At 38.4% G+C, this 25,790-nt stretch overlaps 1 protein-coding gene across 1 annotated transcript in view; it reads right to left on the bottom strand.

The window, feature by feature from the left end:
- Nucleotides 1-25,790, bottom strand: part of Spec2 (CDC42 small effector protein Spec2) — a 107,517-nt gene that overhangs the window by 58,663 nt on the left and 23,064 nt on the right. Inside the window, exon 2 of the mRNA XM_065222119.1 lies at nucleotides 6,188-6,241. The gene's annotated coding sequence lies outside the window, so the exon portion shown is untranslated. The remainder of the gene's footprint in view (nucleotides 1-6,187; nucleotides 6,242-25,790) is intronic.

The following is a 25,790-nucleotide window of genomic DNA, read 5'->3' as shown; positions in this document are numbered from 1 at the left end:
TCCCATCCAAAAAATTGTAAATCTCCACTAACCTCGAGACAACCGCGAGTACTCGGTCCAGTTCCTTTAACTTTAAATTTAAGACAGTAATAATGTATAACGCAAAGGATAACTCGGCTCTGTAAAGTTTATTCGATTGAGCCTGTGCAAATAAAGTAATTATGAAAAAAAAAGTTTATCCTGGCTTATCTTAGAAAAAAATAAAATATTTTCAATACCATAGAATTGAACATTATTTCAAGATTCTAGACTAAAGCTTATCAAGAACTAAGCCCTAAATACCTAGGGGATTTTACATATCTACAATCAACGGCAATCTACGCAGTGCCCGTGCTTCTATGGGCTATTTACCGACGTAACGCACACATATGCAGTGTTTGTTTGTTTACATTCACCTGCTTTCTTTTGTTCTATCCACTCTATCAATTGATAGAATTGGCCAAAACTCTTTAAAAATACTTTAACAACGCTCCAAACTTCTCAGGTGAGTGTGACTATTGTCAACAACCTTTCCATTTGAACTGCGTGTTAGTCTCATGTTCTATTATCGGCAACTCGAAATCAGCAGCATTTTGTAATGCGTATGTTCAAGAAAAACCTGGCAAAATGTGTTTGTTCAGTCGTAAAAACATAATAAGATTGAAGCTGAAAGACTAAGGAACCATTGGAAAACATTCAGCGAAGTGTTTGGTGAGAATATGCCGTGAAATTACTGTATAGATTTTGGCTGCCGAAAACAGTTAATGGGTGCCGAAGTCAACACTATTACCCCATATACTATTTTAAAAGCATTTTGAGCACCGACCAGAACGAGAATTACGTTTTCAAGTTTGTGGACCTACAACATTTGAAACCTCTGATCAGGGCCGTACTCAGGATTTTTTATTTGGCGTCGAACTCTCATTTTTGCAGGGGAGGCTTAATTTTACGATGCCCTCATCACATTACATATGCATATCAATATTATTGACAATATGCGTATTGCCAATACTTCCGTCAATCACATCAATTGATATTGGTATTGGCAATATTTTTGTCAGTACTTTACCTTACATCATCAATATGATTGTCAATAATTCCTCTTCCTATCAACATATTTATACGTGTGGTGTCCACATAGGCTGTGTTCCATTTGGTGAATTTTCACTTAAATTTGACACTTCGAAAATAAATTATAATGTTCGAAAAGCCCTCTTTTCATGATCGTCCGATTTTCCAGAAGGTATTTATACCTTTTACGTTGTTATTCTACTAAAAAGCTCATCAATCAATTTAGAATAGAAGGTATTTGTCAAAATTGAGTCCTGGTGTGTCAAAAATAAGTCTGATAGAATTGCAGGTTTATTTGAAAATTTCCCATCTGTCAGATTTAAGTGAAAATTCACCAAATCGACGGGTAAAACCGTTAAAAAATATCACAACAAATTCTCACTATGATACTTGTCTCTGATATGGAGTGGGAGTTGATTAGTCTCTGACGATGTGTTCCATTTCTTTGGTGAATTTCCACTTAAATTTTACAGATGGAAAATTTTCAAATAACCCTGCTATTTTAGCAAACTTATTTCAAACAAACAACCCGAGTAGAAGAGAATATCAAACCAATAACAGGTTTTACTATTTAAAAAACAATATCAGAACATGCCAATTTGTTATTAGTTTTTGATTGAAATAAGAGTTAAAATATCAAAAATAATAACTGAGAACCTATGGAATTATAACTAAATAAATACAAAATTAGGGAAAATGGATGTAATATCGGCCTAAATGCCCTTAATTTGGGCTTATACATAAATTTAGCAATCGACTAAATTTTCAATAGCGACCAAAAATATTCATTAGTACCGTCCCAATGACGCGTTCATGCAGATAAAATTGATAAATAGCAGATTTTTAGCTATGGGCCTAATCTCTGTTCCATAGGCTAAAATTAGAGCTATTTCTCCTCCCAAGTAATATTGCAGGTTTTATCGCGGTTCTATAGCATTCTACAAGTCTAAATCATGGCCTTCAAAACCCTCATAAAACCAAAATTGTTACTTTTCCTAGAACACCTTCAGCACACCTCGTGATTTCTCGTAGATCAGACCAGAGATACGTTTGACACCGCCACAGCCAGAAGACGGATAGCGGTTATCACGAAGAACCTTGCGATGACGCTTGGCACCTCCTTTGCCACGACCAGTCATTGTTGCTTGTTGGGTAAAAGAGTGGAGTGCTACTAATGATGCTTTTGCTACCTACTCACAACGCCGTCCGAAGCGAAAATGAATTGAGGCTTTTTTTTTAAGTAGTTAAATTTACGTTTATTTTCTGTTTTTTCATGTTTCATCATTTGGTTTAACATTTCAATTGATTAGCCTTTGGCTCTTCATCTTTGTTCTAGTTAATTGGTTATTATAATGTGATGATTGCGTTTAGCGCTAATTTACAGAATACCCTTTATGGGATTGTTTTGGTTAGGAGTTGACGCTAGACAGCAGCGCTCTTTTATACCTTTTCAGGTTAAAGCAGAATGATGCGCAACCAAGTGGTTATGACGACTGGGTTTGGGAAGAATGTTTATTTCATGAAAACAGTGATAAAAAATTCTTTTTAATTGTACATTGGACACCGCTTGACATTACCACTTTTTCAATGATTTGTTGTTGAAAATCATCAGTCGGAAGCATTGCTATGTGTCAAAATATTTCTGATCGATTGGTGATAAAATTAGTGAAATTGGTTCAGGAGCTGCTTAGTTATTAATGTTCAAAATCTTTCATAATTTTGTTACATGTTCCATTTTTGGTTTTCACAAAGTGTACCCTCGTATAGATATCACAAAAAAACATGAGCATGGAATCAACGAGTCCTGAACCCAACCCGACTGCGTGAATGTCACAAGTGCTATGCTAACCACTCACATATATCAACTTGTTGATGAAGGGATCTACAGATTCTTCGGTGGTTCAGTGGTGTGTGTGTTCAATCTAACCCCCACTGGCCGGCAGTGGTATTATGGAAGAAATTTGCTTACAACAATCCTTGATGTAATAATTTAAAGCAAGTTTAGTCCGGGAGTTAGAAAGCGATAGCTCTACTGCAGATTCAGCAACCCATTTCAGAATGCCTGATAATGCACATCCATTCCGAGGTTACTTTCACATACAATAAGCCCCGCATGTAAACACTACCAATATCATATGAATAATGGTACTTCAAAGACACTTCAACATGTGATGTGTCGGAATCTGGCGCGTATTTAGTAATATATGGAAATACGCATTTGCGGTGTTTCAGTGGTTCAGTGATAAAAATAAAAAATACTCCTGAGCAGACATTGACATGAACTTTACGCAGAGAGCGTTGGTACCTATTACATATCTCTAAAATACCTGTTCAAAATTGCTTTGGAAGGAAAGTTCTCTTAATACTTCTTCAAAGTTACTGAATTCCGAAAATCTACTCCAGTCCAAGGGTCTTGACATTTCTTAAGGAGGGGGAAATTTTCCAATTTGGCATCGAAGTTCACGGGTTTCCCGGTTACATCGAATTTCCGGATTTTTTTCAATTTCCCGGTTAAATGGTCACGCTGATGATTGTATTTGCAGTTTGAACTGGACTCCACAAAGATGCCGAATCTCAAATAAAAGTGTGCTTTGATGATGCATCGTCTTTTTTTCTTCTGCGTACTTTTCGTTAGTTTAATGAACTTCCACCTAGGAACTATATGACATACTGTAGCTCAGTAACATTTTTTATTATTGTTTTTGAACGAATTTGTTATTGTAATTCAAGCGGTAATGGCGAAAATAGTGACTTTAGTATAGGGACTTTTTAGTGACCACCTTCAAAAAGTAACAAAATCACTAAAAAGTGACCCACTATCAGCCCTGTACCATGGGAATTTTGAATAAAATTGCATGGTTATTTTGATTTCAAATTGAAAACAAACAAAAATAAAACCCTGAAAATGTTTAGATCAGTTTCGGTTTTTACAAATTTTTTTTCCCAAAGTCCAACATCTTCCATATTTTCTTTTAAGGCCCAAGCGTTTTACAACTGAAATTGGAGTAGGACGAAAAAAAATTGAAATATTGTTTAGTGATTAAATCCTAAAAAAATAAGACTAGGTACTGATGGAAATTATGCAGCAAATAGAGCAAGTCATTCCTTTGGTAATGACTTGTTCGTATGTTAAGTTTTATTTATTTTTCGCTGTTCTTTCGTTGAATTCTCAGGTTTTTCCCAGTTTTTCCGGTTACCTTTCAAATTCCCTATTATTTCCCGGATTTCTCGGTGCACTGGCCATCCTGTAATTAATAAAACATGTTATAACTATGCAGTTTGAAAATAGGATTATCAAGTGTGTTATTCATTGACCGGTTTTCGAGCAGAACTCAACCACAGTTATCAAAATCTAACTTCATGTCGGTCTGAAATAAACACGCTTAGATAGCAGTCTAAATCGATAAATTTCCATCTGTAATTTTTAATTACGAGTTAAATGTATCCCGACAACTACGAAACAGTCTTAGTTTTGTAATCCATACAATTTGTCCGCCCTCAGGATTTGTTGTGTGGCCTGCCTGTGATACACGAGGTTATCCTCATTAAAATCAGCCATCACAGTCGGTCACTCAGTTCCCTCCAACATGACTCATCAACACCACACAACTCAATCCCAAAACATCCGATTCAACTATATTCACTGTACGACCATCGTATGCTTTAAATCTCTATGTGGCTAACGATTGTTGCTTTTGCAGTAGTTTACCAAATGTTCACAGTGCATGATATAATTTTCCCCTCAGGACATAAATTTTCCATTTGTACATGTTCCTCGAATGAATGTGATTGGTCATACAATCTTTACAAAGCAGAAAAACGCAAAACCCCATTCCTAGCTGTTGTTAATGTGTCTGTGTGTCATCCAAAACGTCGTATGGCTTTCTTAATTCGTTTCTACTAATGAATGATCTCATACGGGGTATTCGATTGCGATGATCGTCGTGATGAAATTCGCAGCACAGCGCCGCCCGATTTAGAGACCATAATCTTTCCGGTTCTAAATGATGGTTTGTGAGAAATAGCATGCGCTGCCCGCTGATGAAGATTTTACGATTGCGTTGGGAAATATCTTTAAGACAATAAATTATGATCAAAAATCAATCTCGAGACTGACATTTACAGTGTAATGGATAATACCCACTCTAACTACAGTAAACGCACCAAATCCACACTTATAAACGTATTTTCCAAAACGATTCGCGTGCCTCAAAATCCCCCACACCTCAACCGGCACGCTATGTCGTGATTATGACCGTCGGAGGGTGCTTCATTTGTTATGATTTGAATGTGGTTTTCCTTTCAGCGAGAAAATATTCATGCACTCATCAAAACAGAAAACCAAACACGAGAGAAGCTATAAAAACCATCGATAAAAAATAAGGTTTACATTTTCCCTTTCACACTGACCAACTCGTGCGGCTCTTCGGGCGGCGCTCAAATGGAACCGAAGGGCTCGTGAGCGTTTCAACGACCGGGGAGGGTCGATACATTGTTTTATTGTTATTATTATATGGAATCTCCAGCCCATCATCGATCGGTCCACGCACGCAAGATTCCACCACCATCGCATCCAGTCAGGCCACCAGGCTTCGAACATTGATACTGCTGACCTACATCGTGCCCGAGCTGGAGCATGGAAATTATGATTTTTGTTTTGATCGAGCGCTCGGCGGCTGAATGATGACGGCCGGATAGAGGCGACCCTTCCTCGATTGATTATGTGTGTCAAGACAATTTCGTACCTATCGAGGAAGAACTGGGTCGCGCCCTGCGATGGAATGGCGAATTAGGTTGATTTCGAGCGAGGTTTTAGATTAGTGATTTTTTAGTCGAACTACTTGGGCCTATGAGTTCTACTTAGGGCTGAGCATATATTGTTAATATCGATATTATCATAATAAAAATCCATCGATCCGGGCAATTCACAAGGCTGCTGTAATGTCTGTTCCTCTTTGACCGACATATCGATCCCATGAGAACGCTTTTTTTTGGGTCGGTTTTGAGTCGTCCGTTTTGACCATCTCTACTGAAAAGTGACTTGCTGCCAGCCCTTCAATGACCGAGTCAACTCAAACAATGACTGTTGCAAAACAGTGTAATCGAATTAATCAAATACTCAACAAACTGAACTTACCCCATATATGTTGAAAGCCGAAGTGAGGAGATAATCCGGCTTCACCCTTAATTCCTAATGAAAAAGAACAGAAACAATATACGAATCGAATTAGTATCCAGTATGGTGTGTGTTTGCGTGTACATTCAAATGTAAATAAACTGCTTTAAAACGGCAAGCTGACCTTTCTTAATATACAAATGAGGCGTGCACATTGTTGTAGGTAGGTAAACTAATAAGAGGAGGAGGTTTAGCGACAGGAAATGTCCGCTATATAAGGAAGTCTATCGACATTTCAAACTACAACGACAAGTGAGCTGTTTTAGTCGGACTATTGCTATGGTTTAATGACACTTTGCAATGTCTTCTGTAAAGAATTTGGTTCAACATTTTCTTGAGCATGAGGAAGCAATCGACCAAGTAGACATTGCCCGGTGACATTTCATGCTTTCCTCGAGTCAATAAACACGTTTGTAGCTCTTTAATCGTCGTGGGCACTAATTCACATAGATATACAACAGCAAAAGAGCAGAAATCTGTAATCCGGAAATCACAGCTTTCCACACCATCGTCGCAGCCGTCATCCCAGGTTTATGTCAGTGTGTAACATTTAGAAAACCCAACCAAGCGCCTGTTCACTCAACGTCTAGACAAGCATTTTCTGCATAGCAATATCTATCGGACACTGATTATGGGGAAGAAGCAAACACCATGCTGGAAAAGTGCAATGCGAAAAAAAAGTATCACAAAATACCTACGATGTACAACCAATACACCAGGAACGAGCTCGGTCGGTGTCTGATGGTAATACCCAGGTACCTTATAAAGTGAAAGGAAAGGAAACCGTTCTGAAAATCATGCGCGCAATCCGCAGGCACAGGAAGAAAGAAAAAGTGAAATAAATAAATGCCGGTGACCTGGATTTCCTTGCCTGTTACCCCGTCGGAGTTTTTCCCCTCTTGATTGGACAATCGGGAAATGAATGGCATTTTTCGGTGAAAGTTAATTAGGGCAGATCCGAATCGTTATACACGACTTTGAGACTCGAAATCCAGCTGTTTCAAAATCATAAGTCGAAAACATGTTTAAATCTTCACCAGAATTGCAATGAGCTGATTGATCCCAGGCGAGGGGCTGGAGACTCTCTGTCTCAGGAGTACCAAAACAAAACTAACGCAAGCATAAACTGCATTGCCACTTTGAACTCCAGATGCAGCGAAACCAGTTACCGCCACATAAATCTAACGCCAAGAATTGAAAGGCGACAGTGTTAAAGTGTAAACACGACACAAGAAACACACCGACGACAACGGTCAACAAAGTCGCATGGTAGTAGCGGATCGGTGCTCAATGCAAATCGCATCCAACGTGCAACTTTATACATTTACTGACTTACAGTTCATTCGACTATCCCCACCGTAGCTAGTCTGTATATTATGTACCTACAACAACCTAAACAAAATACAAAATTGGTCTTCCGTTGCTGCTGTAACCGTAAGCTAACGAATGGTGCCTCAGTAGATAGTTTTTTTTTTGTCTTTTGCCTCTAGCTAAAGTCCGACGAACAACACAACTGTGTAGCAGTCAGTATAAATCACGCCGAGGCAGACTGTTTTTTTTTTCTCACGCATAGTAAATTAATTTAATTATAAACTGCAGCGTGCCGTTTTTGATTCGCGCATTTCCAGTTCGAGCCCGGCAAAAATAAAACTGACAAAAATCATTTGCTTAAAACTCGTCGTAGGCACTACTCTGTCCGGTATTTTGTTCAAGTGGGTGTGTACATTAAGATAATAGAGTTGACTTTGGTTCGAGAGCTGTACTGGATTTGAAGTGCAAATGCACTGAACGGCATAATAGAAAAGTTGTGTAAACTTCACGACGAATGACCTTCGGGGTCTCTGGCATGGGGTTTGCCTTGTACAGTTAACTTTAAAAATAGTGAGAATGGTTGACTTGGGGCATTCTGTTGGCCTAGCCATAAAAGTGGTCATTATTGAGGACTTTCTTGGGCATCGGTTTGCCACACAATAGACTAATGCAAAAATGGTCTAGGTTTAAGCTCTCAATTAACACCTGGACGCAGGATTGCTTCGACTCAATTCGCTATAAAAAATATTATTTGGAATTATGGATTCATTGCAAGCTATAATAATATGTTAATATGTTTCAATTTTGCACTCTGAGTGAACGCTCACGAATTATAAAATCACTGATTGTGACGGTCTGAAAGTGAAATTGAGATTGTATGTGCCGAACACATACTTTTCAACCTCTTCTTGCAGATTATAAGTCAAAATATCATTATAGAATTCAATGATTCCATACTTCAGTTTTTATAGCGAAGTGAATCGAAGCAACCCTGCCTGGAAGATTTCATAGAACCGTAAGATCAGTTCAAGCGTAATATTTCAGATGGAACGTAATAGGTAATAACATTGTAAATCGATACAAATAAGGCATAACAATGCAAATACAGGGTGCGTGACGAATTTTTGCAGTAAATGGCATATTTGAGAAAAAATACACCAGTTAGTTATTCTAGCAATGAATTTTGTGCGCTTTATTTTCTTTCGCAACATATGGAAGTTGTAAATAAATTTATTCAAAAAAATTGCCTTCCCTTTCGACGACTGTAGTTAGACGCTTCCGGAAACTGCAGTATGCACGTTTTAAAATGTTTCGATCCATAGATGTCATCACTGCCTTGATTTTAGCTTTTAGCAACTTAAGTGTGGTGTGAGGGGTTCTATTGGTATCCCGTTGGACGACGCCCTATACAAAATAATCCAACGGATTGATATCGGGACTGCTTGGGGGCCAAATTTCTTCCTCCCAAATTTACGAAATATTTTCCGTAAGCCATTTCTGTGCTTTATTAGCAGTATGAGCAGGTGCTTCGTCTTATCACTTTCCCAAGCCTTTTTTAATATTATACACTGTTCTTTCAGACACATTTACCGACCGAATTATTTCTTTCATGCATACTCCGGCGCGCAACAAAGCGACAACGGCTGACAGATTGCTCTCTTGTTTCGACATCTTTACGTTTACTCAACATTGTTTGTTTAAATCTTACACCTGACAGTATAAGCTATCCAGTGCCGCCAAATATATCTAAATCATGATGCACATGCATGAGAAATTACTATTTGAAATTTACTGCAAAAATTCGTCACGCACCCTGTATGTAGGGGCCTACATTGTAGGATAAATGCGTTCACATGTAAATTTCCTGGAAAAACCCGAAATTGCTTCACTAATTGCTGCAGAATATGAGAGTGTCTTCCATAATTTATTTAAGTGACAGTAGCATAACATTCTAACGTTTCCAAACCAACTGATATGTATCGATCAGATGCAACCTTGAAGTTTCATGGAAATCAGAGAAGGCTTTGCACAATTGTTCGTAGTGGGCAATTATTTAAATTTGCACTGAAATTTGGCTACTCTTCAATACACGACGTGTAAACATTTACATGATTGACAAATCTCAGGTAATCATGACATTTTGATCTTTGAAAACAACGCGAATGAGAAAAAGAGACCTACTGCGTCAGGATCTGTCAGGATTACCTGAGTTTTGTCAAAACATCTTAAATATTTTTGTTATGTGCAGCGAAGAATTTTGACTCTCGCTTCATTTTTCAAAAAGACGTGATCGATATGGCCTTTAAAAAATATCACATTGTAAGAAAATTTCCAACATTTTGGTAAAAGAAAAAAGAAAACCCCCAATAGGCGTTTTAAACTTGGCCTCTCGTAGCCATCTTGAAAAAAATGATGATGCGGATTTCAAAATTTTGCACGATGAGGTATAAGATTGAAAAAAAAATGCCTAAACATGTTTCTATTTCTCAACTAATGCATTTATTCATTTTTGTCGATGATTCTACGGGGGATAAAAACTCAAGAGACGTATTATATTAAATTTTTCGACTATGTACTCCCACAGCAGAGATGCCAGATTTACAGACATGTCTGTGAATTTACAGACTTAAATTTTTTCACAGACATTTTTTTCGTCACAGACATTTACATACTTTTTAGTTTTTTCACTTTTGTAATCACTGTTACACTGTTTAACACCTTTAGTAAAATTACACGTGCGATACATTTTGCCACACGCATTAGAAATTTGCGCGTTTTCAAATCCACCACACGAACGACTGTTATAGACGGTCATACTTATAGACCTGTCAATGTACTGCCATGTTGTATCCAACATGTTGGTTTGTTTGGATACGTCAACTCACGTTGGCCGGTCTATATATTGACTATCTATAGTAACTATCGCTGAAAAACTCAAATGTGCGGAACGCAATGTGCGATCAAGACAAAATTTCAATAGCGTCATATGGGAGAATAGTTTAAATAAAATGGAAGTGATTTCATTCAAATCGGTCCAGCCATCGTTGAGAAACGTCAGTGAGTTTTACTGAATTATTTCACTTTTTCGGTCATTCCTCCGGATCCCATAGTGCGATCTGGATAGAATCCAATAGCGTTCTATGGGACAACGGTTTAAACAAAATAGAAGTGGTGTCCAGTGTTGGAAAAGTTCGCGATATTTCAAGAAGTTCACCAAGGGAAAAGTTCACGAGTCATAGTGAGTTTTCGCGAACTTTTCCATCACTGGTGGTGTCATTCAAATCGGTTCAGCCAACCTCGAGAAAAGTGAGTGAGTTTTACTGAATTATTTCAAAATTTCACTTTTTGGTCATCTCTCCGTAACCCAATGTGCGATCGGGATAAAATTCATTAGCGTTCTATGGGAGACATGGGAGACCAAACAAACAAATTAAAAGTGATTCCACTCAAATCGGTTCAGCTATCGTCGAGAAAAGTGAGTGAGAAATTTTGATTACATTTCAAAATTTCAATTTTCCGATATGAATACGCACTTTTTTTCTTCCATAAATAAATATCAATGAAATTTTATGGACGATCAATGTAAATACTTCACTAATCATTATGTTGAGTTCCATGTGATTTGAGGTATCGCACGATGCATTTCGGCGCATGTCAGAATCTGTCCACTTCCCGGGGGTATCCGGTACATCTGAAAGAGGACATTGTGATCATTGGGTCTAAATATGTCCACCATTGATCTTATAGTAAAATTCTAAAGTGATGATGAGTTTTTGATATATCAATATAATTAACTCACATTTTTGTTCATATTTTCGGAACCATAATTCTGATCGGGAAAAAGATTGAAAAAAGCTCGCACTATTCGATTCCTTTTGATATTTTACACAAAATGACGCAAGCTTTTTGCAATCTAAAATAATGCGTCGAAAAAAACTGCTTTTGAATTTTTAAAAAATGCATCAAAGTAAATTGAACCTTAAAACATGAACATTTTGATTAACATATCTGGTTATTGGGTATAATTATTTCTCGAACTCCCGGGAATATCCGAGAAGACCTGTTTTCCACTTTCCAGGTAGTTAAAACGGTTGAGAAATGAAAAAAAAAACTACTCAGAATCCAATACCCTCGAATTTATGGAAATATCATCAGAACTCTAACAAAATTCTTCTCAGAACTTAATTAGAATATTCATTAGAAATGGACCTGCAATCTTCTTCACAATCAATATGGAATTTCCCCAGAACTACCAAAAAAATCTAATCTGAACTCACACAATTGAAATGAATGTAATGTCGGCCTAAATGTCTCTAATATGGGCCCATACATAAATTCAGGAATCGACTAAATTTTCAATAGCGACCAAAAATATCCTTTAGTACCGTCTCAATGACGCGTTCATTTAGATAAAATTGATAAATAGCAGATTTTTAACGATGGGCCCAATCTTAGATCCATAGGCCAACATTAGAGCCATTTCCCCTATTTCAAATCAAAACATTCTAAAAGTTCTTCCTTCTTGTTATCCCTGGAATTAATTCTAACGTCTGCTGAACATTATCTTAATATTTAGTTCCCCAAAGTGACTTTATTTTGAAAATCAACTCCAGTCCAAGGGTCTTGATATTTTGCCAAGGTCCAGAATCGTATTCTCGTAATTTAATATTATTATTAATCTAATACTCTTGTGCTTCTGTTTCTATTTGTAGGTTTCAGGCAATCATGCAGTTATCATCATATTTTTTTCTTGCTTTAGGATAACGAAAGAGCGCTCATCAAACAGGTTTTTAGACCAGAAGTAACATAGAATATTTATTAATTTTGCTTCATCTTTACAATACTACAATACAACGTGATTCACCCAATTGCCAAGCAAGCGACTCCAATCAAGCATACGTAGCTAACCTACAAAGAAGACAAGATTAGAGAGTACGAGTTTTCAGTAAAGGGTGTCCACGATGAAATTGCCACACACAAAATTGATTCGCAAAATTCGAGTTTTCATCCGATTGCCATCAAATTTTCAGGGATTGAGAAATAACTATTAAACTTCATTTTACCATTTTACTCGTATTTTATTTACAGTCCATACGCAAATGCCCGCACCTTGGCCTTAACCCCGGCCATAAGATTCTGCACAACCTGTGAATCAACCGTTTTTTGCATGTAAACCCATACTTTCTTCAGTTCCTCGACTGTCTTCACTACCTTAGGTCGTTTAAGAAGGTGCTGCTTCATAATCGCCCAGTACTTCTCGATGGGGCGGAGCTCCGGAGTGTTGGGAGGGTTGAACATTTTCGGCACGAAATTGACCTTATTGTCCGCATACCACTTCAGCACGTCCTTGGAGTAGTGGCATGAGGCCAAATCCGGCCAGAAGATTGTTGGGACGTTGTGGGCCTTCAGGAGAGGAAGCAGCCGCTTCTGGAGGCACTCTTTTATGTACACCTGTCCGTTCATCGTGTCCTGGGTCACGAAAGGTGCACTCCGCTTCCCGCACGTGCAGATGGCATGCCAAACCAGGAATTTCTTCGCAAATTTGGACATCTTCTGAGTGCGGATATGCTCCGGAACGCTGAACTTATCCTTGGCCGTGAAAAACAGGTTGCCGGGGATCTGTTTGAAGTCGGCCTTCACATATGTTTCGTCGTCCATGATGCAGCATTCAACTTTCGTCAGCATGTTGAGGTACAACTTCCTGGCACGGGTTTTGGCGGACTTGTTCTGCTTCTCGTCGCGATTAGGGGCCTTTTGTACCTTGAACGTTCGAAGCCCAGCCTTAGTTTTGGCCTTCTGGACAAAACTTCGGCTTAGGTGCAGCTTCTTAGCCACATCCCCAACGGAGGCGTTCGGATTTCGGTTGAAGCCCCCAACTACGCGGTTGTGATTTTTGGTGTTGTACGGAATACTTTTTCCTTCACTTCTGGGCTTCCGATCGGTGGTCAACCGTTCCTCGAACCGCTTAATCACTCGCGACACCGTGGAATTCGCGATTCCCAACGTTTTAGCGATGGAACGATGCGAGAGATCCTTGTTCTCGTGATGAATGCGCAAGATTTTATCACGCACGAGCTGTTCTTTCGACTCCATTTCCGCGAGTTTTGATCACAGGACTTTAAAACTTGCAGGATGTAAATAATGCACTATGAACTAAATCCACCCAAATTTTCATTAAATTCTACCCAACGGTTAAAAAGTTAGAGCAATTTCATAGTGTGGCAATTTCATCGTGGACACCCTTTACCAATCTTATTCCACTAGCAATAAAGCGCTTACTCATTGTAGGCCCATACTGCAGATCGTTCAGCAGCACAAAAAGAACGATATTACGGCCTAACGCGTACTAATTTATGTGTGCTGAACCGTTTTGTCGAACACCCAGAATCTTTTGTTCGACTATACTGTGCTTGTGTTCCAAAAAAAAATCACTCAAAGTAGAGCATTCTAACCAGTCAATTCATTGGGGGATTGAACGAGATGAGAAAACGACATCGTTCCACACTGCGCTGCTAGAAAATCCACGGCTGGATAACTGTTGTTGTCTCCAGACGCCAGATTTTGCACCGCTGAATTTGCCGCAAAATTAGTGACAGTCTGATTAATGATTTCCGTCCCCCGTTCGTATGTGCTCAATTCGCGACGGGGAAAGCCATCGCTTGTCTACGAAAAAAATCTCTACATAGAAAAAAACAGAAAACAAAATAATCAGACACTCAAATTTGACATTTATAAAATTGATTGCTTATTCAGAAAATCAAATTCATCCATCAAGACCCAACTAAAAAGCACCGCAGGATTGTCCAATTCGTTAATTATTCTTCGGACAACTGCCAACTTTCAGGCGAGGTAACCTTTCAACTCTAGCTTTGCATAAGTTTTTCAGTCTCGAGCGGAAAACCTCCATGATGAAGTGTATATTTGCGTAATTTACTTTGCTGTTTCTACAGTCTTGAAATCTCCACCTGGCTACAGTTGCTTCATTAATCCGAAGAGGAGCACCGTAATGGCTCTCGCAACCACTATCGTTTACCTTATTAAACCTGGCAGCAATACAGCAACAACCACAGAAGAAACAAAACAAACAAAAAACAAGAAAGGAAATAACACAGAAAGCTCCCCAACGACCTGAGGCACACCAAATTCGTCGCTGAAGATATTTTGCATAAATATGTAGCAGGGCAGTGGGGTGCAAAAATGCACCTCACTAACCGTGTTGTACATGGCATAGTTATTCGAACACGATATTCAACAAATTATACGCAGAAGAGCGAGAAGGGTGCAAACACACTTGGTTCCTAGGTTGAAGGTACAAAAAATGAAATTAATGCATATAAAGTTAAGGAAAAAGTAAACGCTTTTAATTATGCTGGGGGTACTTAATTACTATGGAGCCCCTTCCGCCACTGCTCTCAAGTCTAGGCTGCCAGATGTCAAGGTAGTTCCAGTTCCTACATAATAGATTTGCATAAGAGCAAACATGTCTGCATATGGCAAAAAGGGCACCGAGTCTGAATCCGTGGGAGAAACATTTTTTTCCAAACATTGATTAATTTTTTAAACCAAGCTTCAAAGCAGTGGAGACTTGAACGCCCACTTTCTTAAATGTTAGGGTTGGTTAGGGATAGTTCCACGACATAAAACGATTTGAAAGGGGTTATTCATTTGCATTGACGATGAATTTCCTGGTACAAATCAAACAATATTCTATTACTCATAAATCTACGTTAATCTATCTAGCAAGTTGTTAACAGCACTGTTGAAAGGAGCACATAAAACAAAACAAAAAACTTGCTATGCTACTCGAGAGAAAGTCAGTTCCACTACAAGCGGCGGCTAGATGGATAATGTATGCATGTAGAGAACTCCTAAAGTGCTGCCACTCGTTACATTTGTTTTTCGCTCCATCCCGCGCAGCTCTTCTGGTTTGATTCAGTTCATGCGAATTGGTAGGGGGGAACTTGTTTTGTAAAAGTGATGGTTGTTGGTCTCATACAGAGCTGGTTATCTGGTCCAACTGGTGGAAATTATTACATTTGGTTGGGTTTTATATATGTGGGAAGATTTCATGAAGCAGAAATTTGCAATGAAATATTGCAAGACTTGTGTGTGCTTGTTATTGCTAAACCAAGGACGCGTGCAAAAGAAGAGAAATCGAAAATATTCTGTTTACACTCATCAAGCGACACGTTACATAAAATGTGCTGCATTACTTGCATTTTTATCATATTTATTTACGTGAAATATGATTGCCACTCATGTAATCATCTTAATCTAAAATAATGAATGGTTTAAAAAATATTTTTTACAAACAGACTGTGGAATGTTGGAAGGCATCACCACTTCACGTTTTGTAAATACTTTTGTTGATAATACGTTAGACTTATATTCCTTACTTAATTTTATTTTATTCGATAATATATTTTTTGCAGTCATAATTTCTTAAGCAAACATTTTTTTTTTTTGTATAGCGTTTTTTTTTTGTATATTTCTACTGTTTATAATTGGTCATTTTTGTACTCATTTATTTGAATTATTTATCATAAGGTATTTATTGCATTACTTAATAGTTCTTTGTTTAAACAGAGTGTCGACTCAATGAAGTAATACACAGCAAAAAATAAGGAATATTACATGACATGTAAACCAAAACCATTTTAAAATTACATCGCTTTAAACTATGTTTTAATTTAATTTTACATTAAAAACCATGCACATAATAAAAACATGATAAAACTCATAAAATTACACGTTTATTCGATTAATTTTCTCTTGCAGTGTAATATCACCACGTGATGTAAAAACTTATCGAAGAACATCGGATTTTCAACGATAAAACCTATAAATTTACATGCTCGTGTAAATTTAAATCAACAAACATTCAACAGTTTTTTCTCCGCTCGATTTGTTTTGTTTTGTGCGCTCAGTTCTGGTTATGTGAAACGATTTATCGTGCATACGCGCGTCCACAAATAGAAAATGGATGACAGAAAAAATATTGATTAAAGCGGTTTTATACAGAGAGCACTTTTAGTTCGTGTCGAAAATCAAAAATATGGATAGGGAAAAATAGAACAACATTCAAAAATGCGCTCGTGGTTCCTTTTTTCTCCTGACTGATCGTTTTGATGCAGCGGTGGATGTGTAGGATATGTACTGTGCCGTGATGGCGGGTTATTACACGTGGGTGATAATTCCGCGTACTTGACAATCAGTTCAATTTTATGCAAATTCGTTCAAAAAGCCAAATGCGTGTAATTCTAAATGTCCTGTAGAATTACAAAATGAGCCCACACAGATAAAAATTCTGAATTTTAATAGTTACATTCATTCACGTAAACTTGTATTTCAATTCACGCAACCGAGCAACATGTAAACAATGTTGTTTACAACAATGGGCTTTTGTATACAATATTTGCTACATTGCATGAAATGTCTCAGAACTTTACATGATATATAATGTAAACTTATATGATATGTGACGCTCCATTTATGTGCATCATACTGAACAGAAATTTACACTACTGTTTTGAACTGTGCATCTTAAGCCATCCATGTAAAATTCAAGTGCCTTTTAATTTTACATTCATGTAAATTTCAAGTCGTGTAAATTTAATCTTACATGAATATGCATGCTCTTTTTATGTGCATGGAAATTCGTGTAAAATAACAAAATAATTTTAACTGGGTAGGTATAGAAAACTATCAAAAAATTTCTCAATTCACAAGTTTTGAACGTGACAAGTGCCAACCAGTGTTAATATAATTCATAGCGATCCGTTCTAACCTCGATTTACTGCATAGTACGAGGCGATTTATTCTTCCCTAGAGAGTTTCCGGATTTTGCGCTAAAGGCAGAAATTCATTCGGTTCCCCTCCATCTAGCATTTGAAACACTTGCTTTTAATTTTTGAGCACATGTTGAGACCCAGCTCAGCAAGAAAATTCTACGCGACGGGGTTCCACTGATTGGATATCGTACACGAATTTCGGCAAACCAATCACACACACCAAGTACTCGGAAAAAGATAAGCTTGCTGAGTAATTTAAAAAATCCTAAAGTAAACAGTTTTTTTTTTTTTTTTTTATATTTTTATTAAGGAGACTTTCAGCCGTTGGCTGGCTCGTCTCCGACAGACAGTTGAAAATTGATGCAACGAAATAATTGATTTGCTAATCATTTATTGATTTGCTTCTCTAAACAGACAGACAGCATTCAAAGTTGATTGAAATCGCAGCTGCGAAAAACCCGTAAAACAACTGTTGGATGGCAAGCACGTGATTTTAGAAACTGTGAGTCAACTGGTGAACACTATTTAGAGAAGAATAAGAGCCGGCAGATCGCCTATTTTTACCAAAATCATTGACTTATTCCGGACAAGCAATAATTCACCCTCCCGGAACACGGCTCCTGCCACCACTGTCTGTAAACTGAAAGCATAATAAAACTTATTTCCATGTTTGAATTGGAACACTCCGGATCTTACATTGTTCACCCCATGAAGAAAACTGATTTTCTGTGCCTCCTTATTATTCTTCATTTTATATCCGTTACAGATCTTTATATGTAAAAAGTCACAACTTCAATGTCACTCGATTCTCTTGATTTTTTTTATTTTATTATCAATTCTAAACAATAATATCACGGGTTAAACAAGTTACAGCTGTTTTGCTGAAAATCAGTAATGTATGAGGCAAATACCGAAAGCTCAGCAAATTTGTTGATTATAGTATTATCCGTGTTTGTTGTGCTCGAAAATTTTTGTATGTACAAAGTTTGGTGAACTATTTTTTTATCGAAATTTGTTCATGTGCCGTGTTGGATCAGTATTTATTTTTGCCGAGCTCGACAATCGGTTTTAAGTGTTGACACTCGCATGTATTGAACATTCCATAGCATAAGCTTTTTTTCGATTTGAACTTTATTAAAACCACTTCCACCTCAGATATCTTGTAAGTTGCTTCCAACTCATCAGCAATCGCATAATGCATTCCTAAAGGTTAAAATTTCGGCCCAGGCGAGCTTCATGCTTTTAACGAGAATATGTTAGCAAAGTGTGTTCATTATTTCAACACTTTTCACCAAATTTTTGCTTTAAACCGAGATAACAACTGCCGAGTTGTAAAAAACGAATAATGTCCACATAAACAATAGCTTCTACCAAATTTGCTGATACCATGATCGACATCGAGGGGAGGTACACTTTAAGTTGCCTTTTCTGACAACCACTGTCACATCACCAATTATCAGTATTTTAATACTGATCCACTTATTCTCTACATTCCCTTCCTACTACTCTCAATTTATAACGATTGTTTAACATAAGTCCTCTGACGAATGAATTTCGATTCTATCCAAGCAGCTCTAAGAAGTTCCAACTCGTCCATTATAGAAACTTAATTAAATCCAAAAATCATCACAATGCAATGCAGACGTAACCAGGATTTCTAGGTGATTTCTAAAGGAAGTGGAGACCCACAATATGGAGAAACAACTATCAGGATAAGTACCGGGTTTATTTCACGATTTCAAATCCGCATACGACACAATCGATCGAGATCAGCTATGGCAGATTATGCACGAGTACGGATTTCCGGACAAACTGACGCGATTGGTCAAGGCGACGATGGATCGAGTGATGTGCGTTGTTCGAGTATCGGGGACACTCTCGAGTCCCTTTGAATCTCGAATGGGGTTACGGCAAGGTGATGGACTTTCGTGTCTGCTGTTCAACATCGCGTTAGAAGGTGTGATCAGAAGAGCTGGGATAGACACGAGTGGCACGATATTCAGGAAGTCCATCCAGCTCCTTGGCTTCGCCGATGACATTGACATTATGGCACGGAACTTTGAGATGATGGCGGAAACGTACATCAGACTGAAGGCTGAAGCTAGACGGATTGAACTTGCCATCATCAAAGACAAAATACATGAAAGAAATATTTTCTAGGGAAGACAATGTTAGCCTCCAACCCCGAGTTCAGATTGACGGTGACGAAATCGAGGTGGTCGATGAGTTCGTGTATTTGGGCTCACTGGTGACCGCCGAAAATGATACCAGCAGAGAAATTCAAAGACGCATTATGGCAGGGAATCGTGCCTATATGGACTCCGGAGGACGCTCCGGTCGAATGAAATTCGCCGCCGCACGAAATTGACTGTCTACAAGACGCTGATTAGACCGGTGGTCCTCTACGGCCACGAGATCTGGACTATGCTCGTGGAGGACCAACGCGCCCTTGGTGTTTTCGAACGGAAAGTGTTGCGTACCATCTACGGTGGAGTGCAGATGGATGACGGAACGTGGAGGTGGCGAATGAACCACGAATTGCACCAGCTTTTGTGAGTCGGATTAGTTTGGGTACATGACAAGTGGATCTGTCTCATATTTGAAGCCCGTTCACTCGAGTTCGCGGAGGCGTGGGTCGCTCATATGGAGGGTGGGTTTTTACTCGGGTATGAGTGGGTATCACTCATATTTAAGTGACATTTATTCATATTTGAGAGGAAGTTTACTTATTCTGTGAGTGACTTGCCTTTTTAACGGGTTTGAGTGAGCGGGACTTGGGTTTGAGTTGGATTCATTATCCGTGTATCATATTATCATTGTTTCTGATCAAAGCCAACGTATCGTATTCGGTTTGTGCATAAACTGGGACCTTTTTCGCCACCTATTGGCAATTTTGACCAAATTTGTCTTATGTTCCATACACGGAATGCTTGGCAGTGAATCCAGATGATCAGTTTTCGCAGTTTTTCTTCGCTGTTGATAATTATATTATAACTAATCAAATTTCATCTTTTCATCTATATATCAAACAGATTGCGCACGAGCAGAACTTCTTCCTACGTTGTGTATTACGGATGGTTACAAATAATAAAACACGATCGAATTACTGACCGTCCTGCCATGGCGGAGGTAGAATTACTATTATTTATTGATAGTGTATAGGACACAATACAACACACAGCTGGCAGGGTAGCACCACACGTAGTGGACGTTTGCACAAACTCAAACCTTTTTTCAAATACTTGTAGATCAGCATTAGAAAATTTAATTGAGGAGCTCGGCTAGGTTGACGGCTGCCGCTTTTGCTTAGTGAGTAGAAGATCGTGGGTTTACTCCCAAGCAGTGATGGAAAAGTTCGCGAAAACTCACTATGACTCGCGAACTTTTCTCTTGGTGAACTTCGTGAAATATCGCGAACTTTTCCAACACTGCTCCCAAGCTCCTCCTAAATAAAATCATTACAATGGTCGCATGCTTAAGCGAATCCTGACCTATATCCTACCCCAATGTCCAACGCCGTAGCATCTATGGGGGCGTCGGTGAGTCGCTGGCCTCACACGCTGGCCGCAACGGAGAAGATGGGCGTGGCCGGCAATGGTCATTGTCATGCTTTTGCTTTTCCTGTTCTGAACTCTAATTGGAAAGCTATTCACTCCTAAATAGTTTTCCTTAAGCAATCACACCTTAAGCGGGGTTCCTGTGGTAAAATGCACCAGTTAAGGAAATCAAGGTGTTTTCCCGTTAAAATTAAAAGTAACAATGAATATAATGCATTGCATATATTCTCTTGCTCCTTTCGTGTGGCAGTTCGGCTCCGGGGGCTGATAGAATCAAGTTCAACTTGTTGAAGAACCTCCCAGACGTCGCTAAGAGGCGCATGTTGAACTTGTTTGGTCAGTTCCTGGAGCTTAATATTGTTCCGGATGATGGGAGGCGGGTGAGGGTTATAGCCATTAAAAAGCCTGGCAAACCCGCGTCGGATTGTAACTCGTACCGACCCATCGCGATGTTGTCGTGCATACGTAAATTGTTGGAGAAAATGATTAATTTTCGCTTGGACAAATGGGTTGAGATGAACCACCTACTCTCAGATACTCAATTTGGTTTCCGAAGGGGTAAGGGAACGAACGACTGTCTCGCGTTGCTTTCCACAGAAATTCAGTTGGCTTCTAAAAAAGAGCTAATGGCTTGTTCTTGGAGGGGGCTTTTGATTCAGTATCGGTTGATGGCCTTTCGGACAAACTCTACGCTTGTGGTCTTTCTCCTTTAATTAATAACTGTTTGTACAATTTGCTGTCAGAGAAACATATGAGCTTATCTCATGGAAACTCTACAGCTTTACGATTTAGATACATGGGCCTCTCCCAGGGCTCATGTTTAAGCCCCTTTTTTTGCATAATTTCTACGTCAGAGAAATTGACAATTGTCTAAGTGACAACTGCACGTTGATACAACTTGCAGATGCCGGTGTAGTGTCAATGACAGGGCCCAAAGGGGTCGACCTGCAAGGACCCTTACAGGATACCTTAGATAATTTGCCTACTTGGGCTATCGAGCTAGATATCGAATTCTCCACGGTGAAAACTGAGTTGTGTTTTTTTTCTAGGAAGCATAGCCCAGCACAACCGAAGCTTCAACTTTTGGGTAAACCGATGTCCTTCAAATATCTGAGGGTTTGGTTCGATTCCAAATGCACCTGGAGATCCCACATTGAGTATCTGAAGCGGAAATGCCAACATAGGATCAATTTTCTCCGAACAATTACCGGAACGTGGTGGGTCGGTTTTAGAGTACGGTAGTTTTTATTTCCAGTCGGCGGCTAAAACTCACATCATCAAACTGGAACGTATCCAGTATCGTTGTCTTCGTATCGCGTTAGGATGCATGCACTCGACTCATACGATGGGTCTCGAAGTGTTAGCGGGCATGTTGCCACTCTCTGATCGGTTTTCGGAATTGTCCCTCAGGCCCTCACCCGGTGTGAAATTATGAACCCACTGGTGATTGCAAACTTTGAGAAGCTTCTTGAGCTGAACCCTCAAACTCGTTTTATGTCATTGTACTACGTGTACATAACACAGGATGTCAGCCCTTCACAGCATAATCCTCATCGTGTATGCTTCTCCGACTTAGGCCGCGGCCAGGGTAAACGCGACACGCGACACGACACGATGCGACTCACGCAAAGAATAATAATAAATAATAAGATTCTTTTGAACGCGAATCGCGTCTACCCTGGCCGTACCTTTAGGCAATTCAGTTAGTTTTGATTTATCTATGACGCAAGAGATTCGCGCAATCTCGGAACATCATCGTTTCATGATTGTTCCATCAATTTTCGCTGCAAAGTTTGGCCAAGTTGATTCCGCAAGATCGTTCTTCACAGATGGATCACTAATAAAGGCGTCCGCTGGATTTGGTATTTTTAACGAATTTCAAAGCGCCTCTCGAATGCTTCAACCTCCTTGTTCCGTATATGTTGCTGAGATGGTGGCAATACTTATACGCTAGAAAATATCGTCTCACTTGCACCAGATCACTACTTTATTTTTACGGATAGTCTCAGTTCTGTTGAGGCTATTCGCTCCACGAGGCCGGTAAAGCACTCCTCGTATTTTCTCATGAAAATACAAGAGCTTCTAAGTGCTTTATCTTTAAGATCTTTTGTCATCACCTTAGCATGGGTCCCATCTCATTGCTCGATTCCGGGCAATGAGAAGGCTATAAGGTAGGCGCTATGGAAGGCGATATTTACGATCGACAAATCGCCTACAACGAATTTTTCTTCATTTTTCGTCAGCAGTCACTCGCCAGCTGGCAAAATAAATTGAGTGAAGGGAATTTGGGACGATGGCTATATTCGTGATCCCTAAGGTGTCGCAGAGTCCTTGCTTCAAGAGGTTGAATGTGGGTCGAGACTTCATTGTGATGTCTCGCCTCATGTCCAATCACTACTCGTTAAACGCTCACTTGTGTGTTGGGCTGAGGGACAGCAATCTCTGTGAATGTGGACAAGGTTACCAGGACGCAGATCACATTATTTGGTCTTGTACTGAGCACTGCACAGTGGTTCCCCTTAGAACAAAAGTTGGCCGAAACCTCAAAATTGTTGCAAATAGGCATAAAACAGTTGAAATAGATGTTTTTTTTTTATTTTTTTTAGCTGTACGAAGAAAACTTGACAATCAAGACATCACAAAAAGGAGTATAGTAGAGCCAGAACCAATGCACAATGGTCCCAAAGCCGTATTTAGGAAGACAAAAATGTTTGCGCCCAAACCGTCTGTTAGGTTTCTTAGGTAAACTTGCTTCATATGTTTTGTTCAATCTTTTTATGTTCGTACAATTAGGGTGGTCCATAAAATTGGTGAATTAATTTACAAACTTTTTTATTATTTGAGATAGACCAAAGCATTGTTCTAAATAGTTGTAGAACATTCAATTCAAAGCAACTTTGTTGAAGACACAACGTTTTTATCTTTTATGGTTCATGAGCAGGTTATGGTGGCCATTAAAATCGGGTTTCTTTGAATATCTTTTCATGCGTTAATTTCTCGTAAAAACATTGTTCTGATTACATTTAGAACTTTTGATGACGCATATTTTTTCTCAATCAGCTAGGTTACTATCTTTTTTTGATTAGAAAGTTAAAGGCTATTTTCTTCGAAAAAAATGCTCTTTTCAATTGTCAATATCTCAAAATGGAGCAAACCGATTTTCAAACATTTAATTTCATAGGAACCATCGTTTTTTCTTATTTTTTTTTTGTAAAAAAAACTGCAAGAGCTTTTACTGTTTAAAGCATTTAATTTAATTTAAAATTTTTTCAAAATTTCAGCAAAAGCTAGCCATAACTTTTCAGATAAAAGAGATAACAACTTATCAAAAATATGCGTCATAAAAAGTTCTTAAAGTGTCTAGTATAAAAAATTAACGAGAAATGAACGTATAAAAAGATATTTAAAGAATGCCGATTGTCTAGGGGCCACCCTAACCTGCTTGTTTAAAAAAAATAAAGAGTTGTGTACTAGACACGACCGCAGTATGACGTAGAACCCCGCAAAATTGATGTTTGTCGTGCATTTTTGGCTATTATACTTATTTTTATGAATGGGGCAGGGCAGAACGTATCTTTTGTGCAGAGTATGGAAAAAGGATGAACTTTGAATGTTAATCTAATTGCATATATAGAGGTACCAGATATGTTTTACAGTCAGTTGTTGGTAATTTACCAACATAATATCATCGGATGTAAGTCTCCTGTTAAGCAATTGTTTTGAAAGTTTTGGATTCGTTAAGGAATACCCTATCGATTGGCGTATTTGGATTTTAATTTCATCTATAAATGACAAAGTTATAAGCGTTCAAAACCTAACACTACTTCACCACACATATTTTTTGATTTGTACCCCAGTATAGTCGACAAAGACGTAGTTCTACGTCAAAAATCATATCTCATGAACCATAAAAGATAGATATATGGTACGTGTGTGTATGTGTGTGCGTGTTGGTGTGCTTTGAAAAAGGCATTGTGAAGCTTGCTACAGTATACACTGCAGGATATTTTCCAATGAACACTTTACTTGTTATTCCTAATTTCAACATCTTTCGCAAAAAATCGCAAAACACATTAAAGCCTATCTAAAAGCTAGCTTTTCTAGCTATCTTTTGGTTACTAAAGAATGTGTCCGTCATATGTTTTGCTTAGTCTAAATGTGAAAAAAGTATATTTTTGCTATTTTTTTATTTGATACTGTCACTTAAAACAGTGCATACACTCTTTTTTACCATCCATTTGACGTGAAATAAGCCGAGGAACATTTCTTCTCAAGCAACCAAGTTTATAAACACATTATTTTTTGCTATATTTGAACAAAACAGTAACAAGAAACATAAGGATTTTTTAAAACAAAATTGTGATATCGCTACACTATAACAACCATAAAAAATATGTCATCAACAGAACTGCACAAATCATTCCATTTAAGATACTCTTAACATCTAAAAATTATAAAAAAATATTGAAATAAAAAAATATTAACTTTAATTTTTGAGGTTTTGACCAGCCAGGAACCACTGTGCACTGTGGAGTCAGATCCGAGTTGTACGATTCCCTTCGGGCTCGAGGTAGACAACCTAATGTTACAGTTCGGAATATTTTGGCTAGACGCGATCTGGAGTTTATGCAACTGATATATGTTTTCTTGAAGAATATTAACCTTAGATTGTAAGTTTGATTAACCTTGTGTTTAGTTTGTATTGTGTGTGTGTGTGTGTGTGTGTGTGTGTGTGTGTGTGTGTGTGTGTGTGTGTGTGTGTGTGTGTGTGTGTGTGTGTGTGTGTGTGTGTGTGTGTGTGTGTGTGTTTGAATTTTTTGTATATTTGTTTCTGTAATAATTGTATGATTACAGAGTTAATATAACGTTGATAGGATTAAGTACATGTTTTAGGAATAGTGAAAT

This window comes from Ochlerotatus camptorhynchus, unplaced genomic scaffold, assembly GCF_037179485.1.
Source record: "Ochlerotatus camptorhynchus isolate MF236.1 unplaced genomic scaffold, CSIRO-AGI_Acam_v1.1 ptg000157l, whole genome shotgun sequence".
NCBI classification, from domain to species: domain Eukaryota; kingdom Metazoa; phylum Arthropoda; class Insecta; order Diptera; family Culicidae; genus Ochlerotatus; species Ochlerotatus camptorhynchus.
The sequence above is the reverse complement of the archived record's forward strand: the minus strand, read 5'-3'. Positions and strand labels throughout refer to the sequence as shown.